The sequence below is a fragment of the Pinus tabuliformis genome, chromosome 7 (assembly GCF_031772625.1).
Source record: "Pinus tabuliformis cultivar Carrire ecotype Pingquan chromosome 7, CPIR1, whole genome shotgun sequence".
In the NCBI taxonomy this organism is placed as follows: domain Eukaryota; kingdom Viridiplantae; phylum Streptophyta; class Pinopsida; order Pinales; family Pinaceae; genus Pinus; species Pinus tabuliformis.
The window spans coordinates 1407658750-1407674096 of NC_142293.1; positions in this window are offsets into that span (position 1 = coordinate 1407658750).

Sequence of the window (15347 nt, forward strand, 5' to 3'; positions counted from 1 at the left end):
ATTGGATTTGGCATTGCACGCTACGCTCACACAATGGTGGGGTACACACAAGGACAACTTTGATGAATGGTGAGATTATAGACGGATGATGAGGTTGAGATTTGGTCATCCTAAAATTTGACTGACTGAGAAATACAATGGGAGAAATGATCCGTGTGATCATTCAGAGAAGTGGACTAAAGCTTATGGAAAGGAGCTGCAGCCAGAGTGGGTACATTTATTTTTCCATACTTTGGACACAATCCCTATGAATTTTTATCTTGAAATAGAGCTTCTCCATGGCACCGTGGAATGGGATATATTAAGGAAAGGATTCTTACTGACCTTCAGTTTTGAGGATGGGTTCGAGAGCATTGATGAAGCTCTACAGGGGATTAAGGCAGTGATCTTCAGACTGTTGCATGAACCTTTGGAATGGGTTCAACTAGATTGGAGCACCCATCTACACCAGGCACTGGAATGCTTGTGGGGTCGTTAATATGCCATGATTATTGTCACTTGTGAACGTTTATTCCACCCATTTCCACCATTCTTCATCATGTCATTTATTATAATTTATCATTTAAATCCATTTTATAAATAATTTATGCTCTCATGGATGAATGTTATTTATTCTCTTTTATTTTTAATAAATTGATTATTATGCATTAATTTATCAATGATAGTTCTAATAAGTTGGTTGTAACATCATTCGCCATTCTTAGCCTCCAAAGTAACTTCCAGATTGAAGATTTGATTTCTAAATCAGCCAACTCAGAAATTCGCTGATTTAAGGAGTGACAGTTTTGCGGTTAAGATTCTGAGCAAATGAAGACGAATTTGGAAAATCCGGAACATGGGTTTTGTCCAGAACGGGCCCAATTATCTTAAAAAAAAACAGTTTGCCCAAATTCGACTTGTACAGGGAGAAACGCAGGGTTCTTTGAACACGATTTTCTGGGATTTGCTGTTGCGGCCGCCCTCCAAATCTTAGCTGCAAACCCAAATCCGCCTTGTTCTTGTTGATCAATTGGTTAGAATCCATCCAATTTTGTAAATCAAATCATGTTGTACTTATCTATGCTCTGATCTTCTCTATTTAAATGAAACCCAAGATTAGAGACGGGGGCAGATTGGAGAGAGACGTGAGGACGGAAGAATGATAGAGAAATGACGGACAACGGTGGTGGATTATTCATGCTGTAGCTTTTGCTGTTGTAATGATTCCAATTGGCTGATTAATAAATGAATTGGGAATTTCTGTTCATTCTTTTCATTCTGAAGTGACCCCGCAGCATCCGCTGGCGGCTAAGGGCCCAGCCTATGGCGGAATACGCTGCTGCTACTGTATAGTATATTCTTGTGTTTTATGCGTGGTTTGCTCATCAGCGTGATTCGGTACTCTGATTTGGTTTATTATTTTACAACGCAGCTCTGTTACGTTTGATATGTTAAGTGATATCGTTTCTGAGATAGGAATATCATATTGACTTTGCAGCGCATTGCTGTTTCTTTAATTGCTGGCATAAAATGGTTTTTACCGGATACCATTGTGATTTAATTATGGAGTGCCTGTGTTGTAACATTCGACCATTGGTATTATTTTCATCTTAGAAATCATATTTCCTTGCGATTGTGAATCTATGAACGTTGCTGTTCCATTACAAAATACAGTCGTATTCTTTATAACTAAGACTGATAATTGGGTTTTCCATATCAGATTACTATTAAGGCGTGCCGTGTGTGTTTATATTTGACTTTCCAGCATTGTTTCATATTCCATCATTATTCAATGCTGTTCTATTTCCTTGTGCTGTTCGATTTATTCTTAGGGTAAAGATTGCTATTGATTTGGCTTGGTTGTTGTTCATTTCCATTAGTTAAAGTTTGCTGTTCAGATTCCTTTAATTCCAGTTGCTATTCCATTTACGGCCGTTCCATTTTAGACTTGCTATTTCATTTTCTGAATTGCCATTCCATTCTGCTTTCTTGCTGTTCCATTTCCTTTTTCTTGCATTTATTGCTTTGGTGTGAGAGGAGGATCAAGGCTGTCGTGAGACACAGCAGCCGCTATTATGCTCCCAGATCCATGATCCATACTCTAATTCCTTTTCCTTCATCAATTTCTAGAGGAATGAGTTATTGCTACTGCATCCTCGATTGGTGGTTATTTGAATGAATGATTTAGTTTAGAACATTTTAGTTTCTTGCTATTCCAATTAGATTTTGTTTCAAGCATTCATTTATTTTTGGGTTTCAAGCACTATATTGCACAACATTGCTCTTAAGAAAATAGCCGCCTCAGACAGAGTACACTCTTGAAATAAAAAGTCGTCCCTGGGTTGATAATTAATGTGAGGTAATTAGGAGTTCACAAGACACCTTTTTATCGCTCCACATTTTGGCGCCGTTGCCGGGGAGAGTGTAGCCATTTCTAAAGAGTAGTGTGAATCTGATGAGTGCCTGCTAGGGAAGAGTTGGATCTTAAAAACGGAAGGTAAGAACCTGCGTACGGAGCATGTAAAAGCCCTGCTCCACCGTCCGCTTTCCAGCAGGACTCTTAAAGAACCTAGGGTAGAAATAGATGTTTGAATTTTTGTGAATGATTAGAAAAAAAGATAGGAATTTAAAAAAAAAAAATGAATCACATGATCTCACACAAGTGGTGATGTAAGCACCACCCATTTCACTAACCGATTGACAGGAACATTTGAAGAAGGAGCCTCGAAGAAACACATGAAGAACATCTTAAACTATGGTAAGAAATGGCTCACGTTTCTACTTTTGAATTTCCTATCAAAGATCTAGGAGGAGTGATACAAATGCACATAATTCCCCCATCTTTACCAAATTTTCATGGTTTAGCAAATGAAGATCCACATACATTTTTGTTTGAGTTTGAAATACTTTGTAGAGGATATGATTATTGTACTAATGATCAAAAATTGAAAGTGTTTCCTCTTACTCTAAAAGGAGCAGCTCTCCGATGGTTCATGAGCCTATGTGGGAATTGCATCCAATCATGGGAGGACATGAAGAACATATTCTTGAAAAAGTACCAAGACTATTGCAAAGCCAATGAAGATATTTTCGATATGATACAAGGGGAAGATGAAAGTTTGGAGGATTATGTAGATCGATTTCATTATAACCTTCAAAAATCAAAATATAAGCATTTGGAAAAAGAGATCTTAAAAACACGCCTTCTTAAAGGAATCAAAGATGAATTTTTAGAACTTTTAAATCTGATAGGAAAAGGTGATGTTTTTCAGTTATCATATGATGATGTTTGTGAGTTGTGCATAAGGTATTCAAGAGGAATCTCCAAGGCTGGTAAGAATCCTAGAGATGTTTTTTCTTTGTTTTCCAAATCTGCTACAAGAACAGGAGACATAAGAGCTGAAATCAATGTGTTGTTTGAACATTTTAAAGTTGATTTTATTAGCTCTCTAAATGAAAAATTGGATGTTTTGCAGGTTCATAAAAATGAAGAATGTGATGAAATGTTTTGTTCTCATGACCGAAAGGAGCATCTTATAGATATTCACTCTTCCTTACCTAGGATGGAAGTAGCATATCAAAGAGGTAAGAAAGCTGCAACAAGGCCTATAGGTATGGTTCAAAACACTCTTTCTTCATTGTCATACTTGCATAATCCATTATGGAATGCTAATGTGTTAGGGCAGCCATGTCAATTTCAATATAACCACCTATCTTGTTTACAAGTTGGGCATGGTTCATCTTATGATGGCATGACTACTCTCCCTCATCTTGTAGCACAAGCACATTCTCCATATTCTCCACCAGCTCTTTCACAACACCTTGCTTGCTCATTCACACAACCCAATCAGCCACATCATCAAAATGCTCCTGCTCAACTAATTTCACACCCCCACCATAATAAACCAGTACAACATGCTTACAATGTTGAGCTGGAAAATTTACCCACCCTTCCCACCCATTCTATCTCACATGTGTTATTAGAGAAAACCTACAATGAGATTCAGAATGTTTCAAATGCAAAAATTGTAGAAGCTATGGAAGAAAATGAGGTTTCTTGTAGGATGCATCAACAAACTATTTTAAAAGCTCAAGAACTTCATGATATGATGGCTATGCGAAATCAAGAAAATAAAGGATACATTGAAGATTGGTTTCACTCCATCATTTGTTTGCAACATCACTCTATGCTTCAACAATTTTTGATATCATTTTTTCAAGGGAAGCCACCTTCTCATACCCTAATATCCATTAACATGCATTTTTCAAATTTGGGTATGTGCATACGTGAAGCCGTATTTCGAAAATGGCTTCACTGGAAGTATTCATACACGTAGTCATATTCATTTTTCAAATCAAAATAGGTTAGTGTAGAAAATAAAATAAAACAAAATAAAGACATAAATAAGTGCATTTTGCTCTTTTGTAAAACTAGGGTTTTTGTTGCAACATGCTATGCAAATTAACATCGGTGATAATTCTTTCTATAATTTGTGTATGTAGATGAATCATAATGGAAATAATAAGTTCTACAAACACTCATTTTCATTTTTATCACCAATTTGAAAAAATGCTTGAATTTCATTTTTTTGGCTTGCGGACTTGATGAACTTTCTGGAAAAACAGTCGGAACAGTCATGTTTTGAGGGACCAAAAGTGAATATTTTTAAAACCTGTTTCTATCCTAGGTAGCCCTTGATGTATAATTTCTAACCCAATTTGAATCACTCAATTTGGATTTGAAACGAAAAAGTTAGAGCCAAAACATTGACCGGATGTCTAGCGAGCAGCTCAGGAACAGAGTTGGGACAGTCAGTTTTTGGAGGCCTAAATGAATGAATTTTTAAAACCTGTTTCTATGGTAGATTCCCCTACGAATCTAGTTTACAATGCAATTGGAATCACTCATTTTCGATATCGTATGGGGAAGTTATGATCAAAATACTGACTGTCTATCATAAATCAGCACCCTTAAAACTATGTCTTTCCAGCTGTTCCTTACAATATTTGACCTATCAATTCTTCTTGGCTTCAAAACCTGTTTCTATTGGAGATAAATAAATGAATCTACTTTCATTTCCAATTTGAATCATTCGAATCCGACATCAAACGAAAAAGTTACGCTTGAAATATCAACTGTTGGTCTAAGCCGGGTAATCGAAAATGACTCTATTATGCAGGTTGTTCTAAACAAATTTGACATATCATATCATTGAGTTTTTAAAACCTGTTTCTATTGGAGATACACCTTTGAACTAGCTCTCATTTGGCTTTGGAATCACTCGATTTCGACGAAAAACAAAGAAGTTGTGATTAAAACACTGCTGGTTAGTATGGTCGACCACTGCTCTCCCGCAGGTAACAAATAAATTTTACTTTGTTATTTTCTCTATGGATTTGTTATACAAGAGTAACTACTTGTTGTTTTTTGCATAATTCTTGAATTAGGGGAGCCCGATCACCTCTCTTTATCCATGATTTAATGTTTTATTGCAGGTAGATACTCGTTTTTTGCAGGTCTTGGGAAAATAAAGAAGGTCAATTTATGGACGAGTGATTTTTCAAAGAAATTTTTATAAAACAAAGGAATTTTATCCAAATCATTACCCAACGGATTCATAATAGAACAAATGAAGAATTGATTTCAATTGCAAGATTCATGTCTTTTCACTGCTGCCAAAACATTTCTCAAATAGATCATTTTTTTGACATAACATCATAGCTGTTGCAACTCAATTTATTTATTTACATACTGCTTTTTGTTGTTTCTTTTCTAATTTCTCTTATATTTTGTGTTTCAGGTGTTGCTTCATTCAAACTGTGACCCATCCTCAGCTTCAATACAGTGAACAGCTAATTCATTCTTTGCGTGCTTGCATTTTATGGTTGTATATTTTGCTGTTCCTTTTCTGAAGGAACAACATTTGTGTGCATTTTTTGTCGTTCCTGCTGTTCCTTTTTCAAAAGGACATCATTGTCGTGTTGCTATTTATTTTCTAAAGGAATAGCACTTTTTGGTTCAGCCATTCATTTTGCTGTTCCTTTTTCACAGTACATTTTGTTGTTCCTTTTTCACAATTCATTTTGCTGTTCCTTTTCGAAATGGAACAACACTTTTTGCACTTTCACATTTTGCTGTTCCTTTTCGAAATGGAACAACACTTTTTGGCACTTTTACATTTTGCTGTTCCTTTTCGAAATGGAACAACACTTTTTGCACTTTCACATTTTGCTGTTCCTTTTCGAAATGGAACAACACTTTTTGCACTTTCACATTTTGCTGTTCCTTTTCGAAATGGAACAACACTTTTTGCACTTTCACATTTTGCTGTTCCTTTTCGAAATGGAACAACACTTTTTGCACTTTCACATTTTGCTGTTCCTTTTCGAAATGGAACAGCTGCTGTTCCTTTTCGAAATGGAACAGCACTTCTGCACTTTCACGTTGGGTGTGTTTTTGCTGTTCCTTTTTCAAAAGGAACATCATTTGGTGTGTTTTTGCTGTTCCTTTTTCAAAAGGAACAGCAGTTTGAGTTTTTGCTGTTCCTTTTTCAAAAGGAACAACAGTGCGTGCTTTTGCTGTTCCTTTTTCAAAAGGAACAACATTTGGTGTGTTTTTGCTGTTCCTTTTTCAAAAGGAACAGCAGTTTGAGTTTTTTTGCTGTTCCTTTTTCAAAAGGAACAACAGTTTGAGTTTTTTTGCTGGAACAGCAACTTGAGTTTTTGCTGTTCCTTTTTCAAAAGGAACAGCAGTTTGAGTTTTTTTGCTGTTCCTTTTTCAAAAGGAACAACAGTTTGAGTTTTTTGAAAAAGGAACAGCAGTTTGAGTTTTTGTTGTTCCTTTTTCAAAAGGAACATCCGTTTGAGTTTTTTTTGCTGTTCCTTTTTTAAAAGGAACAGCAGTTTGAGTTTTTTGCTGTTCCTTTTTCAAAAGGAACAACAGTTTGAGTTTTTTTCTGTTCCTTTTTCAAAAGGAATAGCAGTTTGAGTTTTTTGCTGTTCCTTTTTCAAAAGGAACAGCAGTTTGAGTTTTTGCTGTTCGAGTTTTTGCTTGCATGGATTCTTCTCTTTCAAAAGGAACGACATTTGCATTTTCACGTTTTCTGTGTGTATTTTTGTTTTTGGTGTGCATTTTCTTTGATGTTCCCTACACGGAACACCACTTTTTGAGTGTTTTTGCTGTTCATTCAAAAGAGCAACACTTTGGGAATATTTTTGAGGGCAACCCTTTCCTTTCTCTTGTAGGATTATTCATAGTTCAGCTCAACCACATTCTCCTGATTCTCTTTCACGGCATGAAGTACACTACTTTTATGTGGACAGGAATTATGGATTCTTTTGAAGCAAAGTTAATATTATTCACGTTATGATCTTTAAAAGGACAACTCCTTGATGATAGATTCTTTTTAAAAGGGACACAATTATTTATATATTCCTTTACTGCATTGTTTTCTGCTGTACATGATATTGACTGATCATCTTAATACCATGCTGGTTCCACCCTTCCTGGTTATAATCTTCTCTGTCTGTAATAAATGAGATTATGGGTATATTTTTTATATTGACATCTTCAACTTCTTCCGCCATCCCTACTCTTAAGGAGTACTGAGCCTCCCTCTTTTTATCATAAAAATGTGTAATAATAACAAAATTTTGTTCGCAGATGGAGGATAGGGGGTCTCATTACGAGCCAGCCTACCATGTTCATAAGGCTGTAACAAAGTGACATTCCCATTATGGCCACCACACCAGGGTTATGATCCATTGGATAGCCAAATTATCCTTGGAACAGGAGGTCTCATCACGAGCCGGCCTGATCACTTTTGCTACCTCCTAGTGAATGGCAGTGCGGTTGTCTGGTTACCACGCCAGCACACTGATCTCTTCTGTACAACAGCACTAAAACTCTCCATTTATAAATTGAGGATCCTGGCTCATATGGGTTAAAAAGCAACCCTGCCGAGGCTATGGACGCCTGCTGGCAGCAGCGGCTCTGCTTATGGTATTGAAGTTATATCTTTTCGTCAATTATTATTATAATACCCTTTTCTTATTTTCTTTTTATCAGAGAAGTTATTTCCTTAACTTTTTCCCTGTTTGAACCTTTATGCATGGGAAATTGTTTTATGATCACTCACATCATTTTCAGCTAGAATACCGTCAGCAAAGCATCTTTTTAGCACATTGTTGTCCTTTTTCATTTTGTATAACCTATCATCAATCCAAAGCGTCCTATCTCTTATTCATAACTATCTTTACACACTTTGCTCTCAACATAACCATAATTTTCACCGTCCTATCATTGATAAGTGTACTCTGCTTTACTTACTGATATATTGTTCACTCCATTTCCTTGCCGTCCGCACCACCCCTTTCATATGCTTTATGGTTATGGGACCCATTTTCCAATTGGAGGGGGAATGTATGCATTATGGGGTTGCATGCGATATGATTACTACACTTTGCCATACCTTGTTGATTTGACAACATAGTAGTATTGCATGTATACATAAGTTTTTCTAATTGCAATTTTGCATGCATTTTCTCTGTTGCTATTCAAAGCTAACACTATGGATTCAAGCACATTGTATGCAAAATAGTGCTTTGTTTACAGGAGAACAACAAGTATGGGAAAAATTCTATTCACAGCATGACCGCACTATTGCAACTAACAGACGCGGCTCGAGCAACTTGCGAACATGAACAATTTTTCAGACATTATGTGCTTACCTGGATTCCACCTTTTGCATCACTTTCAGCACCAACTCTGCCTACATCAGCTTCAACAACTGCCAGTATTTATATGTCATTCCACATTTTTGGAGGTAAAACTTGAGGTAAAATTGCATAGTTTTCTAATTTATTATAAATTTAGGAGAATCTAATAAAAATCCATTTTGAGCATTATTTGTCATCTTTCATTCCACATCTTTACCACTTCCCCTTTTTCAGCAGCATGTCATTTTCGAGTGTGGGGGAGTGTTCTTTTCATTCATTTCTTTCTTATGACCACGGCATTCATATTCTTTATCATCCATTGCTATTCTTATTTATTCTCAACACCTCCCTTATTCCATGTTGTTTTACACCAAGCATAGAATTCAACAGTTGGTAGCAACCACCTCTATTTGTTTTCTCGCATCGCATGAGGACATGCTAATTTTTCAGAGAGGGGGAGGAATTGCTATGCATGATGGATGTTTTCTATTTTCTTTCTCCTTTAAGGCATACAATTTCATTTTTACACAGTGCGGAAATTGATTTCCCATATTTTCAAAAACTATGAACTCAATTCTTGTGATCTCTAGGAAACACAGACATACTATTAAAATACACATACCTAGATAAATTCAAGATAAATTGGTTCATAAAATTTCGGAAATCATGCACTCTCACCTACAGCCATTTTGTTTATATCTCATGATCCACGCATCAAAACGATCTGATTTTTGGATCATAGAAGCCTTCGTGTATTGAAAATTTACTTGCAACATTTCAACAAAATCTGGTTTGTAGTTTTGAGAAAATGCTTAATGAAGTTTGCTGTTATCTATATCATATTTTGCTGCAACTTCATACATAATGTCAATGTAAAAATTGTTATGCCTTCATCGAGATTGTTAAAATTGAATATTTATTAATTAAAGGAAGCATTCAGTTATTCTCAAATTTTTATTGCTTGGTTAACCCATGTTTTTTTTCTTTGGGTTGCATGAGAACATGCAATATATTCAGTTTTCGTTGCATGAGGACATGCAACATATTGAGTGTGGGGGTGTGTGGGGTCGTTAATATGCCATGATTATTGTCACTTGTGAACGTTTATTCCACCCATTTCCACCATTCTTCATCATGTCATTTATTATAATTTATCATTTAAATCCATTTTATAAATAATTTATGCTCTCATGGATGAATGTTATTTATTCTCTTTTATTTTTAATAAATTGATTATTATGCATTAATTTATCAATGATAGTTCTAATAAGTTGGTTGTAACATCATTCGCCATTCTTAGCCTCCAAAGTAACTTCCAGATTGAAGATTTGATTTCTAAATCAGCCAACTCAGAAATTCGCTGGTTTAAGGAGTGACAGTTTTGCGGTTAAGATTCTGAGCAAATGAAGACGAATTTGGAAAATCCGGAACATGGGTTTTGTCCAGAACGGGCCCAATTATCTTCGAGAAGAACAGTTTGCCCAAATTCGACTTGTACAGGGAGAAACGCAGGGTTCTTTGAACACGATTTTCTGGGATTTGCTGTTGCGGCCGCCCTCCAAATCTTAGCTGCAAACCCAAATCCGCCTTGTTCTTGTTGATCAATTGGTTAGAATCCATCCAATTTTGTAAATCAAATCATGTTGTACTTATCTATGCTCTGATCTTCTCTATTTAAATGAAACCCAAGATCAGAGACGGGGGCAGATTGGAGAGAGACGTGAGGACGGAAGAATGATAGAGAAATGACGGACAACGGTGGTGGATTATTCATGCTGTAGCTTTTGCTGTTGTAATGATTCCAATTGGCTGATTAATAAATGAATTGGGAATTGCTGTTCATTCTTCTCATTCTGAAGTGACCCCGCAGCATCCGCTGGCGGCTAAGGGCCCAGCCTATGGCGGAATACGCTGCTGCTACTGTATAGTATATTCTTGTGTTTTATGCGTGGTTTGCTCATCAGCGTGATTCGGTAATCTGATTTGGTTTATTATTTTACAACGCAGCTCTGTTACGTTTGATATGCTAAGTGATATCGTTTCTGAGATAGGAATATCATATTGACTTTGCAGCGCATTGCTGTTTCTTTAATTGCTGGCATAAAATGGTTTTTACCGGATACCATTGTGATTTAATTATGGAGTGCCTGTGTTGTAACATTCGACCATTGGTATTATTTTCATCTTAGAAATCATATTTCCTTGCGATTGTGAATCTATGAACGTTGCTGTTCCATTACAAAATACAGTCGTATTCTTTATAACTAAGACTGATAATTGGGTTACCATATCAGATTACTATTAAGGCGTGCCGTGTGTGTTTATATTTGACTTTCCAGCATTGTTTCATATTCCATCATTATTCAATGCTGTTCTATTTCCTTGTGCTGTTCGATTTATTCTTAGGGTAAAGATTGCTATTGATTTGGCTTGGTTGTTGTTCATTTCCATTAGTTAAAGTTTGCTGTTCAGATTCCTTTAATTCCAGTTGCTATTCCATTTACGGCCGTTCCATTTTAGACTTGCTATTTCATTTTCTGAATTGCCATTCCATTCTGCTTTCTTGCTGTTCCATTTCCTTTTTCTTGCATTTATTGCTTTGGTGTGAGAGGAGGATCAAGGCTGTCGTGAGACACAGCAGACGCTATTATGCTCCAAGATCCATGATCCATACTCTAATTCCTTTTCCTTCATCAATTTCTAGAGGAATGAGTTATTGCTACTGCATCCTCGATTGGTGGTTATTTGAATGAATGATTTAGTTTAGAACATTTTAGTTTCTTGCTATTCCAATTAGATTTTGTTTCAAGCATTCATTTATTTTTGGGTTTCAAGCACTATATTGCACAACATTGCTCTTAAGAAAATAGCCGCCTCAGACAGAGTACACTCTTGAAATAAAAAGTCGTCCCTGGGTTGATAATTAATGTGAGGTAATTAGGAGTTCACAAGACACCTTTTTATCGCTCCACAATGCTATAATGTGACCACTGAGGGGGAGGATGAAGATCCAAGAAATATTAATATTCCATAGGCAGAAGGCCATCATGAGGTCGAAAGTCCACAAATAGAAAACTCGGACATCACCGCACTGTTGACAACCAAGCAAGTGAACATTGGTACTAAAGCAGAGCCAAAATTTTCGAAGATTAGGGATTACTGGGATGATGCCATAGTGGATAAAGTTGTTGAGTTACTCTGCAAGTACCAGGATATTTTTCCTACAAAGTTTTCAGACTTGAAGGGAATCATAGGCGACTTGGGTGTGATGAAAATCACTATGGAACGAGATGTGAAACCTATTAAGCAGAGGATGTAACACCTTAATCCCAAATACAAGGAAAAGGTTTTCTTGGAGTTAGATAAGATGCTAGAATGAGGCATCATCCGTTGGGTTATGCTATACGCGCTTCAACATTTCAGGCACTATCTGTTGGGTTGATATTTCAAAATGTAGACAGATCATTCTGCCTTGAAATACCTGGTCAATAAGCCTATTTTGGGGGGGAAGATCTGCCGATGGTTGCTGCTATTCTAGGAGTATGACTTTGAGGTGATTGTGAAGCTAGAAAGGTTGAATGCAGGACTTGACAATCTGTCCCAGATCGAGATAGGAGAGGAGCCTACTAATTTGAAGGAAGGGTTTCCCGATGCGCAACTCTTCGTGATGCGCATAGCAGATAACTACCTTGCATATATTATTCACTTTTTGACTACAGGTATGGCACCAGAAGGGTACACAAGTCAGCAAAAGAAGGAACTAGTAATGCGTGTGATGGATTTCTTAGTGATTGTAGGAAATTTGTATAAAATGGGCGTAGACGAGATATTGCGACGATATGTGCCATATTTTGAGCAAAATAACATCGTCGTTGAAGCTCATGGAGGGGTTGTCCTCGCGCGTAGGTTTATGGTGGGCTACACTGCATAAATATTCTAAAGTGTATTGTATGGAATGTGATTCATTTCAAAAAATGGGTAGACCATCGCGGAGGGACGATTTTCCACTCAATCCTCAAGTATCATTTTAGCCATTTGAGAAATGTGCAATTGATTTCATTGGGCCAATTCAGCCCTGAGGGAAGAACATAGGTGCATGCTATATCATCACCATAATGGAGTATCTAACCAGATGGGCCGAGGCACAACCTTTCAAGGATTGCACAGAAGCTACAACGATGAAGTTTTTTCTTGAATATGTCTTAACTAGGTTTGATTTCCCGAAGGTGTTGATGAGTGATCGGGGTACGCACTTCCTCTAAGGAGTTCCAGGTCTATCATGAGAAGAGAAAACTATATCATACTTGGGCTAATGGAACAGTAGAGGCCTTTAATAAGATTTTGGAGAACGCACTGACGAAGATTTGTGACACACAACAGAATGACTGGGATGTCCACGTACCTGTAGTACTATGGCCGTACAGGACTACTTGTAAAAATCTAACAAGATAGACACGTTTTAGATTGGTCTATGGTGTAGAAGCTGTGACACATATGGAATATATTGTGCCTACACATTGCAGCTTTCACAGGTATGACAGAACACGGAGCCTTGGAAAAACGGGTCGTGAACCTGATGGAACTTGAAGAAGACAGATTCTTAGCTGGATTTCATCAGCAAGTATAGAAGGAATGTGAAAAAGCATGGCACGATCGACACATAAAGCTCCACACCTTCAAGGTAAATGATTTGGTATTGTTGTATGATAGTAATTTCACCAAGTTTCTGAGGAAATTTAAAATGCATTGGTTGTACCCCTATATTATCAATGAAATTACAAATGGAGGCACAGTTCAGATCACGAAGCTGAATGGAGAACCTTTTCCAGGAAGGGTGAATGGAAGCCAATTAAAGCCATATATAGGGGATCTTATACAATGACTATATGGCGGTAGGACAGTCTTAGTGTTCCACGTAGTTGTAAGGGAGCACAAGACTATAAACTAAATTTCTAGGGTTGGAGGACTACGCGGTAGGTTGGTTGCGTGGAAAATGGTGAAGTTGTAGTATAAGAAGTTGCATGCATGAAGTTGCACTATGAAGGGGGCTGTGGCGCAACACAGAAGGAAAGTGACTATTGGTGTCACTGTTCATGATTTGACAGCAAGAAGACTATTAAGAGGGGTGGGCTAGCGGCATTTAAGGCCAAAATATTTGAATATCTGCCACCAAAACAACATTAATGGTCGAATTTTTAGGGGAACAATCAGATTTGAATTCAAAAACCCCTATAAATTACATGTGTTGGTCCTACAGATAACACTTTTCACCCTTAGAGTTTTTGAGTTGTGTTGTTTGTTGCTTATGAACCACTTATTTTTTAAGGATTTGGTCGTGAGCCTGCATTTGCCAATTACCAGAGTTGAACAAGAAATTCATCATTGAAACCATGTTAGGACCAAGCCCTGCCGAGACTGTGAGTACTGTGGGAGATGTCACATTTGAAGAAGTTGCTCCAGAGGTAGTGAGTATGGAAGCTCTGGCTCCTGTGCCTATGGCGCTGAGGTTGCCTAGGCCGAAGCCTAGCCCTTTTAGAGAAACCCAGAAACCTTAGAGGGATAAGAAAAAGAAGTCAGCGTCAATACGTGAATCACTGAGAAAACACTCTGTAACTCAAAAATCGAAGACAAACAAGCAGCTCGAGAAGGTTATCGATTTGGACACCAAGGAAGGATAGGGTACTGAGGACATAGACATGGAGGGAATAGAGCCTATTACAAAGTTTCCTAACTATATCCCTCCACGCAAGGGGAAGGCAAAGGACACCAAGGACCGAGACCCAAACAAATTTGTCATCTCTACGCCCTTGCTGCCAGAGACGTTTCCCTCCGAAGGTCTGCACCTTGCACGGATCCCCCTCCTGAAGATGGAAGATTGGGACCTAGAAGATCATGAGCAATTGCCTCACCTAGCAACAGCCAACGATATGAAGCACATCTACTACCCGAACTCAGGTGTTAGTGAGCTAGAGATGATGGAATGGATCCGCGGAGTGGAGAATTCAGGATTGTTGAACCTGTTGTGGGTACCCCACTATCACCACCCCACTATCAGCACAACTTGTGTGCGTCAATTACTTACTCTAGTGCATGATGGGTTCTTATGGCTAGGAGGGTCTATATTTATTACTGACATGCTCATCCATAGGATCACGCACCTGCCATACGAGGGTCTGAATGCGACCAAGGAGTTTGGTGGAAATGCAGGAAAAAAGGATTTGGAAGACACGATGAAGAAGGAATTTTCCTTCATGAAAAAGCTACGAGGATACTCAATCACTTCCATAAATGACCCTGCTGTGAAAATTTCTACACAAATCTTAGCAAGGAAGTTAATGAGAAAGTGCCGCACAGATGAAGTTTCGGCACTTGTGGTCTCTCTAGCTGCACAATGCATGAAGGTTGTGTAGTTCAACTGGTCAAGGTAACTGTGCAGTGAATTCCTCGCTAATTTCTGTGAGGTCCAGAATGAGACCAAGCCATTCCATCATGCTTGGTTTTTGCTCTCCATTCTGTTGGTCACATGGAAGCTACTAGAGGAAAACCCGTTTCCTCCATTGAAAGAAGGATTTTCGGAGGCTGCACAGTTTTCCTCCCTATGGGCCACAAAGGAGTCCTCGCTGGTCATAGAGACAAAAATATTCTGGGTC